At 46.7% G+C, this 13,833-nt stretch overlaps 1 long non-coding RNA gene across 1 annotated transcript in view; it reads right to left on the reverse strand.

Annotated features, from left to right (window-relative positions):
* Positions 1 to 1,130: 1,130 nt before the first annotated feature.
* Positions 1,131 to 13,833, reverse strand: part of LOC118984341 (uncharacterized) — a 71,647-nt gene continuing 58,944 nt past the window's right edge. The window contains exon 3 of the long non-coding RNA XR_005065920.1: positions 1,131 to 1,234. This is a non-coding gene — a long non-coding RNA (uncharacterized LOC118984341). The remainder of the gene's footprint in view (positions 1,235 to 13,833) is intronic.

The raw sequence follows: 13,833 nt of genomic DNA on the forward strand, positions 1-13,833 counted from the left end.
GTTTCGACCTACCCCTGACCACACGTGATGGAGCTAGAAAAGACTGAGGTCGCGAAGAGGAAGAGAGAGCCAGGGCAGTGGAGAATAATGGAAAGGATGGGGCAAAGGAAGGAGAAGTAAGGAAACTCTGAGGAAGAGGGAGCAGAGAGGGGAAGAAAAAAAGAAAGGAAGGAAAGGAAGGAAAATGGAGGCATATTAGGAAGAAAATGAGGAAAGAGGGTAACAGAAGCTCTGACACAATAGGAGACTTGGGTCCCAACCCCCCACCTAAGACAGATCTGCGAAGACACAGACCCGGATTTGTGTCTCCCCACCTGCTGAGTGAACGGACAGGACTGGGTGGCCTCTCAGGTGAGCCTCGGTGGCTCGTCACTGAGTAACGGGAGTACTGTCCCACCACAGACTACCTTCCCCCATGTGTCCATCTGTGTGACCCATTTGCCCCTGCCCCTGTCCTCCTCTCACGAGGCTCCGGTCATGCAGGCCTTCCTGCTGGTTCCTCCCTCGGGGGAGTCCGCCCCCCCTGGATGCCCACCTTGCCTTTTCTGTGGCCATTCTCTTTCCCTGAAGCGTTCTCCCACAGACCTGCAGGTGGCTTTCTCCTTCAGGTCACCTGGCTTTCTGCTTACATGCTGCCACCTTGGAGACTCCCCCCGAACCCCTGATCTTCCCGTAGGAGACCTCGCTTGCGTACGTCCCTACCTCACTCTCTATTACATTATTCAGTTTGACTTACTGGCTGTGTAGCATAAATATGCATGTATGTTTTTACACATTTTTATCTCTCTATGAGGCGAGGATTCATCTCATTCTCCTAGGCATCCTTAGCACTAAGGACAGGGTCTGCTACAGGGTAGGCACACAATGAATATTTATGGCATAGACCTCCCATCTGGCTGTGCTGGTAGACCAACCAGGTTTTAATATTCTCCTTTTATAGATCAGGACACCGCAGTGTAAAATAGAGAATCAGCTCACAACATCCCGTGATTTGCTGGTTATTTCTGCTTTATTCCCTGTCACTCTGCACTTGCCTAACATTTATGGTAGACTTGCACTGTGCTCCCCCTCCCATTCCCACACTCTATAACATCCTGCTCTGATTAATAAATTGCAATCAATTGCAATGCCTAATTACCTCCTTAGGAGGTCTGAAAAGAATGTAATAGATGAAGCACACTTACCTCTCAGCATGGGAGGGGAGCTGTGGCTGGGTGACCCAGGAAAAAAAATGCTGCAAGAAGAAAATAATAATAAGAGAGGAAATGTGAAGTTGTTCCAAGTACATGTAATGAAAATGCGTCTGCTGCATCCAAACACCAGGTTTCATAAAAGCTGGTGGGTTTGCTGTCTGGAGTGCTTAAAAAGAAGCGTTTCTCCAAGTGAGGTCAGAAGACCACCGAATTCAGTTCTGTCCAAGGTGTTTGATAAAAACGCAACGGCCTAGGAAAACTCTAGATTGATTCAAAGGTGGAGTCCAGAACTCTGCACCTTCACTGAGCTCCCTGTGATGTTTTCTGATGCACATTAGAGTTTGGAATAAAATTGGCTGAAATGTTATACAGTGTTGGGAACCGCTCTGCCTGGTTGCAGGAGGTGTAACTGCCCCCCGTGGATCAGGCTGAGTGAGCGACCTCCGGACTGTGAGCCACTAAGGAGACAAAGCTTATCTCCCCGGCAGCAGCGCTGCTTCTGCTTCATCCATCTCTGGCCCCCAGCACTGGGTCAGTTAGTCAGTGATGGGTAAGACCCCTGAGGGGGTGGGGCAACCTAAGGCAGATAGGATCACTTGGGAGGCCCTCAAGGAAGGACTCGGGGGGCTGCAGCAAAGAGAGGGTGATGGGCCCTTGCCCCTTGGCTATTTTGACGTAGCCTGAGTCCCCATTTCCATCTGGGAGAAGCGCTTTCTGGCTCTAATCCACTTAAGCCTAAAAACCTGTGACTGGGAGGGCAGTGCAGTCCTTTGCCAGCTAGAGCGGGTTCTGGGGTAAATCGGGCATAAGAGTTCCTAAAGTCCTGTGAAGCCTGCTTTGTTAAGAGTGTTTTCATTTAAATGATAAGGGTCCAAGCAAGAAGTTTGTTCCTCAAAGTTTTATGGCTCTTTAGCTATCCGACCCTGACTGAGAATAAGCCCTCATCGTTCTTTCAATGCTATTTTGGTCCTTACCTGTATTCTTGTGCAAAACCAACCCAATAAAAGCCCATTGAGCAAAAGGCTCTTGGTCCTTCCCCTTTGAGGGGTGGGCCACCTTTCCTCCCCAAGCAGATTATGTCTTGGCAGTTTTATTTTCATCTGTGGCAGACAGCGGGACTTGCGGGCAAAGTTGCCCCCACCCTACAGTCCTATTTTGCTTTTAAAAGAGTAATATGCTTTGGAATAGGCATTCTTTTCTTTAGCAACGGTTTGCTGAGTGCCTACTAAATAAGACACTGTGCCGGGTGCTTGGATGTAGAGATGAGTAAGGCGTAAACTCTGTGGTAAAGGACCTCTGCCACTGAAGGTCAGAGAGAGAAGACAGTGTGGTACCATAGAGGGGTCCCATCCTGTGGTCTGGGCTCTGCGTGGGAAAACTACGGCCAGGCAATGTGAAGGGTTGTTACATGGAAGGAGCAGAAGCCATAGTCTACGTGAGCCAGAGGTCAGAGGTAAAACCAATGGGTGGTTGTTTCAGGAAAGTGAATCTGAGCTCCATATGGAGATGAATTTTCCTCCAACCAGAGCTGCCCAGTTGGGGAGCAAGTGATCTTTGGCCTCCTCTGAGTAAGTATTGGAAGACCATCTGTTAGGGATTTGAAAACAGGGATTCCCACCCTTAGTGAGAGGTGACGTTCCATTGCTTCTGAGTCCGAGATTCACAAACACAAGCAAACACAGAAAACCAGTGTCAATTGATATTCCACAATAATACATGGAGCAAAATTCTTTTCTAGCTAGATGCTGTGAAGGTTTGTATAAACAGGCCAGACAAGCTCACCATGCTTAGAGAACAAAAACAAAACAAAACAGACAGACAGACACTGAGATAGCTGGCATTACTTGCGGGCTTACTCTCTGCTAGACCTGGTGTCAAGCACCTTTCCTGTATTACTTTCTTTTGTCCTCAGAGCAACCCTGTGATGTGAGGACCCTCCTGTCTCCATTTCCCAGGTGGACCCAACGATATTTTCGTGGCGTAATTCCACCACGAAGAGGAAGACCGTTTTGGACTTTTGAAATGTGAAGACAGAGTTCTCCTGTGACTCTTTGGCTCCTTCCCTGGCTAATGTGTACTCAGCCCTCACATCTTGCCTTCCATGTCACTGCCTTAGGGGCCCCCAGAACAAGCCAGATCTCCTGCCCATCTGCTGCCAGGGGACCTTGGAACTCTCCCTCGGAGCTGTCACCCTGGTTGCCAGGGACTAGAAATCCATTGGACAGAAATTCGATGTACTCAGTTGAAACTCTACCTCATTTTATGCTAGAATGGTATCATGGTTACTGAGCCTGAAATGGCCCCAGGCTGGGGGAGGGGAGTTGTGCAACCTGGAAGAGAACTATAGGATTCCATTTTTAGAATAGCCTGCAGCTGTCGCATGGAAATCTCAGAGGTTTCTGGGCACAGTCAGTGGCTTTGGGTTTGCATGGAAGCTCTCCTTAGGTGGCCCCGACCACCCTCCCCCCCCACTCCCTGCTGACGCTTCCTGCTCTCCACCATCCCTCCATAAAGGCCAGCTGTGCTGAGCATGGTTCCCTCATGAGACTTGCTGTCTCCATTATTTTGCTCACGGTTACCTCTGCCGCCTGCATTCAGTATCCTGCCTCTCTGCTCGGGTCTCTTTCAAGACCTCTTCTTTTCTGAAGCCAGCCCCTGCATCTTCGCAGCCCACACTGTTTACCTCCACACAGACGTTTGTAATAACACCCGAAGCACTTCATTTCCCTTAGGCCTCCTTCTACTACATCAGAGGCCAGCAAACATTTTCTGTAACGGCTCGGAGAGACTAAATACTTCCGTCTTTGTGGGCCACGCAGTTCCAGTAACAGCCTCTCTTCAGCTCTGTTGCCACAGCGCAAAGTGGCTACAGATGGTATGTATATGAAGTAAATGGGTGTGGATGTGTGTCCGTAAAAGTTGATTTAGCAAAACAGGCAGCGGGCCAATCTGGCCCACAGTCCACAGTTTGTTGCTCTCTGTTCTAGGTTATAGAGTTTTCAGGATACCAACCATGATTTATGTATCTATTTCTAGATGCCATCATATGGCAGGTGTTCAGAAAATGATTGTTTGCTGAATACATGATTTCAGTCCCGATGTACTATGTTGGGAGCTGAGACAATTTCCCTTCCCACTAGTATGTTAAAATTCGAACTGTCTTTCCATTTTTGAGCTTCAATGTTATCTTCCGACGAACGGAGGGAGTTTATCTTCTAGTGTGTGCTGCTGAACCAACAGCAGGAGGTCTTTATGAAAATTTAGCAAACAAAGAAACTTGTGAGTGTGAGGTCTGAGTTGGCGAGTGAAACTGCCGTGAGCATCCCTCTTCATGGACAGAGAAAGGTCCAGGAGCCGTTCCGTACACGGAGGAGGCAGGCGAAGCCTGTGCCTCCAGCAGCCGGACGTTCTCGCTCTGACTCAGCCTCTGCCAGTGCCCGGGGCTGTTCTCCCGCCTCTTTCCCACCTGATCAGGGTCTCAGGCCAGGGTGGCAAACTGATCTGTTCCCCCCGCCACCACCCGTGTGTCAATGCTTGTTCCTTCTCAGGAATCTCCTGCCTTTTGGCTGAGGATTCTGAGCTTGTGTCCAGCTGCAGTAAAGAGTTTTACACGAGAGCAGAGGTTGCTCAGGGAACTGTATCATGCAGGGATAGACCTACCTGTCACAGATCATGTGACCTTGGGGGTCTGAGTGTGTCCATGGCAGTGGGGAGCTAAGGGAGGAAACCTGTAGGTGTTAGGCACCTGCAAAAAGGTGTACAAGACAATTCAGAAAGGTGAGAGGATGCCCAAATCGAACCGGGACCATTTCAAAATTTTGGATCAGACCAGAAAAGGTGACAGAGTTTGCCATCCGTTCTTTCCCCTTCTTAGCTCGAGAGCCCAAGTGCAATCTAGTATTTTTTGTACCTTCGGTTGGTCATTGTATGGGCAGTGATGCCCCAGTGGGTTAGTCTGAACATTTTTCTCCATTAAGAACATTGGCTTTCTCAGTAAGTGAATTCCAAGCTTTTCCCAGTTGATTTATAACTCTTCGGCCAGTGTTACCTTATTTGGCTTCTGTCTCATTGATTTATTATTTGATTTTCTTGCTCTTTGGGAGCACTCTGAATCCAGCTAACCCACCCGGCCCTGACTTGGCCTTGCTTCAACCGGGGGCTCTTAACACTGGCTGGACTAACACAACTCATGGAAAGCTTTTAAGAAGGTTTGGTCCCTGGGACTCCATGAGCAGAAGTTCTCATTTAATTAGTGTGGGCAGCAACATGGGCATCGGTAAAAAGCTCCAGAGAGGATTCTAACTTTTTGCCATAGTTGAATGCAGTAGTTAGAACTCAGGTTCCTGGGACAGAGAAGGATGGTTTTGTGTCTAATTTCCCCACCTACAGTGTGGCCATGAGAAATGACCATGGTCTCTGCCCCTTAGTTATGTATCTGGTTTAATGGGACCACTGATAGGGAATTCCTCACAGGGTCATTATTATGAAGCACAGATGACAGACAAAAAGCACTTAGAACAGCATCTAGCCCATGGTAGGTGACTGACAAATGTCGATTATTATAGCAATTGCAGTTTATGTTCTTATCAAGGTCTTAGTTGTTAATGACTGCGATGATGATCACCAGGGCGTATATCCACTTTATATGCCCAATGCTGGGCCCTTGTGGCTCCTTCTACACACAACAGCAAACAAATTCTCTATGTTTGCTTTTCCATTCCATACCAGGGTATGCAAGCACCTGTAGAACAGGGGCACGAAATGAGAGTTGGGAGGCGCAGGTTCTAGGACTCAGTGCTGCCCCATAGAGGCTATGTGAGCTTGGGGAGCTGCCTAGTTTTCTCTGTTGCAAACAGGACTTACCAATAAACACACGTGAGAGATCACTCCCGTCCCCCGAGAGGGAAAACATGAACACTTCCTTCTGTGAATGCTCTCCCACTACCCTGGAATGCCTTTTCTCTTCATTTCTTCTTTGAATTACAATCCTTTAAATCCTTTTAAGAGCCTTCAATTCTATCTTGTTGCTTAAGAACTTATGGATAGCATTGGTTTTACTTCTCCATTCCCACAATGTATTAATGGTACCTCTCTTGGCATCCTTATTTTATTTTGTCGTGAATTATTACTTGTTGGTCATTTCTATTTTGTCTTATTATGTGGTCACGGAAGGTGCAGAGTACTCTTTATTTTTTTTCTCCTTGGTAGCTCAACATATTCGAGAATAGGACTTAGCACAGTATGTTAACCAATTCCAGCTGCATACAAACAACCTCAAAAGCTCAGAGTTGTACACATCAGGCATTACTTTCTTGATCGTGTTTTGCTGGTCAGTGGGGAAAGCCTGCTTCAGGCAGCCGTCTATGGGGTGGCTGGGGCTGCTCTATTTCCTGTGTCTCTCATTCTCTTTTGGGGAACAGTGGGGTAGCTGGTGCATGGTCTTCTCTTGGTCCCTGCAGAAGTGCCGGAGGACAAGCTCAGCTACACAAGCCATTTCCAGCCGCTGCTCACATTTCATCTGTTACATACCACTGGTCAGGGCAAACCACATAGTCAGGAGCTATGTCATCTGTCGTAAGAAGAACTGAAAAGTTATGAATGCAGAAAGTGACAAAGAATTGTAACCAAAGCTTCCTTCTAACACCATGTGTAGTAGGGTTGAAAAGGGCCACAAAAAGCAAGGAAGAATTTCCATCTAATAAAACACATCTTGTTGCTGGAAAAAATTTCCTATGATATTTATCATGGAACACGGCTCCCACCAAACATGGCCAGGTGCTTCATGATAAAGGAGGCAAGGGGTTTGGATTCTGTAATAGAATAAGGGTGGGGAATCTGGAGTTACGTATAAGTGGTTTTTGTTTCGTTAACTGAGACATGGTTCTATCTCGATCCGTCTTCATCGGTGTCATGAATATGCTGAAGGACAATGTAGTGGGAAGCTTGGGCAAAACCTGCAGGGGCATCACACTTTCCTCTTAGGAGCTTCTGGCTGAACTAGTACGACTCATTTTGGAACATACTGTGTGACAATGGGAATAAGGTTTTCTTGATCTTTTGCTTAGAAGGGTTTCCTGGTGAGTTCAAGAAGGATTCAGGCAGTGAAGGCAGAAGAATGACCGATGAGAAAGTTAAATGAAGATTCCAGTTGATGATAGAAATCACACACAGTGAGCAACCCCTAAAAAAAAAAAAAAGATCAGGCCCTTTGGACCTATCATCTCGCATCCCCGTGTGTACGCCCTTATCCGCAGCCGGTCTGCCAAGACCCCTGAGCACCAACCCTAGTCCCCCGAGCGGCCCTGTTTTCTTCCCAATGAGATGGGAAGAAATGATCAAGAACCAAGAGAAACTCACCAAACTGTAGGCACACATGCGCATTGGTAAGAAAGGAACTGCCTGCAGAAAGAGAGAAGGGGGTTCACAGAACGCTACAGCAGATGATGAAAAACTCCAGTGCTCCTTCCAGAAGTTAGGGGTAAGCAGTATCTCTGGTACTGAAGAGGCAAATATGTTCACAAACAAAGGGGCAGTGATCACTCGAACAACCTCAAAGGCCAGGCTTCTCTGGCAGCGAGCACTTCCACCATCACAGGCCACGCCGAGACAAAGCAGCCGGCAGAAATGCTGCCCAGCATCTTAAACCAGGCGGGTGCAGTCAGTCTGGCTGGTTTAAGGAGCTGGCTGAAGCTCTGCCCAACAACCTGTGGATGGCAAAGCACCACTTGCCACCAGAGAGGATGAGGACGATGACGCTGCAGTTCCAGATCTAGCGGAGAATGACGAAGAGGCTTCCGAGAAGGAAGCAAACTGAATGGAGTCAACTTCTGGAGAAGACAAACTTGAAGGAGTTACTGGGAGCTGCTATTTTATATTATGCCTGCTTTTTCAGATTTTTGTGTGTGCATCTGATCAAATCTAGGTTTCTAATCTTTGAAGGCCTAGCCCTTAGGACTTGGCAGCTCTGTTCCATTTTTTTTCTTCTACACAAAACAACCTGTACACCTAATTAAATGGAAGAAGCCAGGGGAATAAAGCTTGAAACAAAGATTAATAAAAAATATCATGCCCTTGGGAAACACAAACAATAAATACATCCAGAAATTGAGAATTTTGAGAAACCGTCCACACTGCTCGTCTCTGTGTTGTCAAAGCTGAACCTAATGATGAGTCAGAAAATTTTTGCCTTTGAATGAAAATGGTATTTCATTAAGCGTGATGGGGTTGTCCTCCTGGTCACTCCCCGCCCTCTGAGGNCTACACAAAACAACCTGTACACCTAATTAAACGGAAGAAGCCAGGGGAATAAAGTTTGAAACAAAGGTTAATAAAAAATATCATGCCCTTGGGAAACACAAACAATAAATACATCCAGAAATTGAGAATTTTGAGAAACCGTCCACACTGCTCGTCTCTGTGTTGTCAAAGCTGAACCTAATGATGAGTCAGAAAATTTTTGCCTTTGAATGAAAATGGTATTTCATTAAGCGTGATGGGGTTGTCCTCCTGGTCACTCCCCGCCCTCTGAGGTGCCACACTTCAGGGTTGGGGGACGAGCCCTCTGAGGCGGTGGATTCTCAGCTCATGCTCTTCTCTCCCCTCTACAGTCAGTGCCCAGCTTCCCTCCCAGTCCCTCGTCCTCTGCTTGTCAACTTCTTTACTGAACTCTAGTCTTGAGAACATGGCGCCTAAACTCTCTGGGCTCTGATGACAAGGAGCTGACACATTGATTAGATGGGTGAAACTGATAGACGTCGAGCTATTGCTGGGAGTGGAATGAGGCGTGGAGACAGGTGCAGGGAGGGAGAGGGCTGGGGAAAGAATACAACAACGATCTCAACGAGGAGGAGAGCTCGCGTGCATGTACTAGGCCAGGCTGCGGGGACATTTACTCAGATGGGCTTGTGAATCCGAACTCAATAATACATCTGAAGTGAGAGTGAGGAGAGCCACAAAATTCAAAGGAGCACAAAAAAGTATTAAATAGTTTCTAGCAGTTTCAACATATCTATTTAATTTCTTTGATCTTTGCATGATTATTACAAGTTTTTTTTTTTGGAAGCAAAATGTTGACTCACCCTGTCAAGAAATGACATTATAAAGTTATCTCTCAAGGCAGAGGTTGTCAGATTTAAGTGCCTAAAGAGTCTAGGCAGATGTTAACGGGTAAGGTTGGACAGGGCTAAACTGGGGAGAGAGGGGACAGTGGTGTCCCCTCCCTCACCACCCTATAGTGGTGTGGCCCCTGGAGGGCACGTGACCCATCTAAAGCATTGGAGGTGGGGCCATCTTCAGGCAGCTGTTGCTTTGCTAGAATAAAGACCCAGTGTTGCCAGATGTTCTGATTTATAAAGGAAGGCTATAACTGCACATTGTGCATGTTGCTTAATACTCCTTTGGGGCATTCTGTGGGGGTGCAACCCAGCTCACCCCTCCAGAGCCTGTGAACTCTGCCTCATGGGGCTGCGGTGAGGTGAGGCCAGGGGAATGCCAGTCTGACACCAGGGCCTGGATTGCGGTGACCTGGAAGGTTACTCACTGACTGATTTGAACTCGCCTTATCAATGAGATGGGGGATAAGGATACCTACATCATCAATTTACGTGGCCTGGCAGTCAAAGTCACCATGACAGAGAATTAGCTGGGCACCAACCTTTGGCTGTCCTTCGTTGGGATATAGTCGCATCTGGGTAGTGGCCAGCAGTGACATTTTCTAGCTCCTGCTTACAGCCAGAGGTGTCCTGGTGAGGATTTCTCAACAGTGGACTGAGAGAGGAAATACTCTCTATCGATTTTGAACCGAGGCTTTCAGGAAGTGGGGCTGCCTACTTTCTCCCGTCTCTGTCGGATGTGATGATGAGGGTGACATTGAGCACAAGATAAAAGGGACCTGGGCCTTGGAATCACCACGTGGAGGAAAGAAAGCCAGCTGCCAACCAGGAACATCCACCTGTACTGTTAGATAAGTGACATGAACTTCTGTTTTGTTCGGGCCATTGTGCACTTTGACATCAGTTCGTCACTGTAGCGTGATGCAGCCTAATAATACAACTCCTGACATGTAACAGGTGCAATGCGAATGTCAGTTGCTTTCCCGTGAGTTGTGCTCCTAATTATGCTCAGTTACCTTCTGTTTAATGACTGGCGTGGGTGCAGCATTCACCTAGGCTCTTGGCCAGCACTCCTCACCACAGCTCTGAAACTGTGAGAGGTGAAGTTATGCATCTGGGGTGCCTCAGCTGATGAGTGGTACAGCTACAGAGTCTCATTCCACACGCGGGCTCTTGTAAACCACTCTGTCTTCCTGCTCTGGCCCTGGAAGGGAATGGAATATAAGAAGAAGATTCCCCATGGCCCTATATACTAGGCTAGGCGTTTCAGTCCCTGTGGTTCTTTAACAGTAAATAGAGAACAGACAGCTTTAGAAAATATAATTTAGGAAAATTTGTATGAGTCTCTGTTGAAATCGAAAAAGTATCTGTATCCAGTTTGGATAAAGGAGGTGATTTTCCAAAGAAACTTCACACTGAATTATTCTATGATAATAGTATTAGATTGGACTTGTTCAGTTGCATTGAAGATAAGCGAAGAGACTTTTAAGGTACAAGAGACAGCATGTTCTAATCTCAGGGTTATTTCGGTATCCTTGAGACCTACCTAGTCTTTAGCACATAGTAGGTACCTAATTATAGTTTGGAAGGAGGGAAGTAAGGAAGGAGAGGAAAGGAAAGCAAGAAGGGAGGGTGGAGGGAGGGTAAGTGATAAGAGGAAGGGAGGAATCAGGAGAAAAGGGGAATGAAATACTAAAAAAGGAAGGAGCGAAGGGAAGAGAAGGAAGAAGGAAGGGGCAGTATTATATTACTAATTTGTCCCTGTGTTTTATTTTTGGTTGTCCCAGTACTTGCAGTGACTTGTCATAAATTCAGGATCAAATGTTGCCTTAGATATCTTTTCTGAGCCTCCTCTTTGAAGATGAAGAACGTGTGATTCAGACGTGAGACATACTGTACAAGGTTCTCAGCTAGTTCGTTGCAAAAGCAGGATGAGAACCTAGTTCTCTGGACTCCCAATCATAACACATTTAAAAAAATTTTCATCGTACGATTGCTTCAGTGATCAGTGCAGCTGAGACTGGAAGCACAGAGGCTCTTTGGCAGAGAAAGCCACAAAAATAAGTTCATGAGTATACACGTAGCTTCCTGATTCTGGGCCAGTGACTTGAGCTAACCAAACTGGCTAAATTCAGAGAAGTTTGGTGAAATCTCAACATATGTTTAATTTGGGCAAATGTGACTCCAGCTCAGCAATGACAGGGAGACGCAAAGAAGAAGGGGAGAGAATAAATAACGCAGGTGACTCGCCAGTCACTCCCCTGAAACATATGGTCCGAGGCATCCTGACCCAGAGCCAATCTGCTCTTCTCCCCTGGGAGTAAGTTCCCTCGCGTTTCCCACAGAGCGAGCCTCTCACTCCGCGGAGTGTTTAGTGTTTAAAGATACATATTTTTCATACCACATTGCCCCTGAATGCAAGCCAACTCACCACTTCATCTGGCGTTCAACGGAGGAAAGAGCAATCTGTTCCGAAACTGGAGCAAATGCAGTTTGCGTGGAATAGGCTGAGAGTTAGTACTGTGGTGCCCCATGGTGCCTTCTGAGGGGCGCTGATGGGTGATTTTTTGACGATTTTTGTTGTTTGTTTTAGAAGCTGACTTGAGAGCCCAGCCGCCTGTCGATATGTGAGGTTCCTGTACTGATTTCTGCAACGTACATTCAGTGTCTCAGTTGCTTCCTTCTCTGACTTTAATGTGGTCAAGCATCATGCACTTAAACTTCAGTTAGTGACATTGTAACCTTGACTCCCAATGCATTGCTGGTTGGGTACATGACTGGCTACAGAACGATATTCCTGTAATACTGGGTACCCATAATTCAAAACTGGCAATTATTTTAATGGTAATTTTTAAGCTTCCTCTAGTATTGCCCCCAAGACTGGAATCTTGGAGGCATCAAAGAGCAGTGGATAAGAAGTCAAAGGTCCCGAGTTCGAATCTCAGTCTGCCACTGGCAGACGGGTGGCACTGGGCATGTCCCACACAGTATCTGCCATTTGATGTCTTCACTTAAAACAGGTGCAGGTAGTAATGACGACCTCAAAAGCTGCTTCCAGAATTCATACTGTTACAGTCTACTAAACGTGTTTCCCTTTCCTGTATTCACGAGGAGAAGAGAAAATAGCTCTTTAGAATCTATTTGCCCACCTGCCACTTGGCAGGTCGGAAGACAAGCATCAGATTCAGACTGCGACTTGGCTCATTTCCAAATTAGAAGTTGGAGTCTGCCTCACTCTCTCCTACAGACTTTATTTATTCATTTATTTTGCTGCTGCTGCTGCAGGGGCATCACTCATTGGATTTGGCCCCACTTTTCTGTGCCCAGCATTCAAAATATAAGAACCCTCCTGGGTGTGTCTCACTGTCTTTTATTACAGCTCAGTCCCAGTGAATCTGTGAACTACTCCCTGGTCAGGGGTTTGTCCTGGACGCTGGTTTTCAGGCCACTCACATTGCCTTCTTTCAATGCCACCAAGGGCTTCTGACCTGAGACATCCTGCCCACTTCTATCTGGTTTTTTTTCTATGAATTAGCGACCAGAAAAAGTTGATTATCTCTCCAAAACCCAAGAAAAAAGACTATGGTGTTGCATTTGTCTTTCTTCCCACGAAACACAAAGCAATGAAAACCTCCTGTCGGCCAAAGTGCAATCTGGCCCCAAGACATTCCATCACCTTTTGAGTTGAAAGCATCAGTAAGGAAGGGATGATGACGAGAGAACCCAACCACTAATGAGTAGGGAGGTGAAATAAAAGATTCCTCAATGGTGGAAAGTTTTTGAAAGGTGGACAGAGCAGTGATGAATGATCGCTAACGGAAAAAGATTCGATGCTCCTGACGGGGAAAGAAGGTGGACCTATAGCTGATTCTAATGAGAAGATTCACTCACAGATCTATCTCTGGATCTTGTCTGGGCCATTTGCATAGTGGCTTCTTCCTGTCAGGGCCAAGATATAGATGTGTCTCCTCACGCTGCTGGGGATGTATTCTTGTCTGCCTTTCCCCCCGCTCTGTGAGGAGTCAGGGCTCCGAGGAGGCACTTGGCACATGCTTTCCTTTACTAAATACTCTTCTGACACATCTGCTTTCATCACCCTCATTTTGAAATGGGGCCCCAGGCTTTTCTTCTGCAGGCATAGACAAGGCATGGAAGACAAAAGGGATGGAAGACAAGGTAAAGTTTAGGGCCCTCTAGTAGGAGGATGTTTACCGAAGTGTAATTGGTACATGGAAAATTTAATACAAACAAGGGACTTGATTACAGGGGTGGCTGAGGAAACTAGATAGGATAACCCAGAGTTTGACTATAAGCCAGTGTCAGCAATCCCAAATTAGCCCAGGAGCATAATAAGAATCCTGAGAAGGGATGATGGCTGTGGGTTGGAGCATCATGCGGCATTCAGCTGTCAGAGTCAAGTTTAGAAGAGAACATCCTACACAACAGTAGCTGACTTTGTAGTGTGGGAAGCTGGGAGAGCTCTTACAGTTGTTGCATTGCCCCTTTCCTTTCATCCAAGAGCCAAAAGA

Source organism: Sturnira hondurensis, unplaced genomic scaffold (genome assembly GCF_014824575.4).
Source record: "Sturnira hondurensis isolate 20B ecotype Veracruz unplaced genomic scaffold, ASM1482457v3 Scaffold0000022, whole genome shotgun sequence".
In the NCBI taxonomy this organism is placed as follows: Eukaryota; Metazoa; Chordata; class Mammalia; order Chiroptera; family Phyllostomidae; genus Sturnira; species Sturnira hondurensis.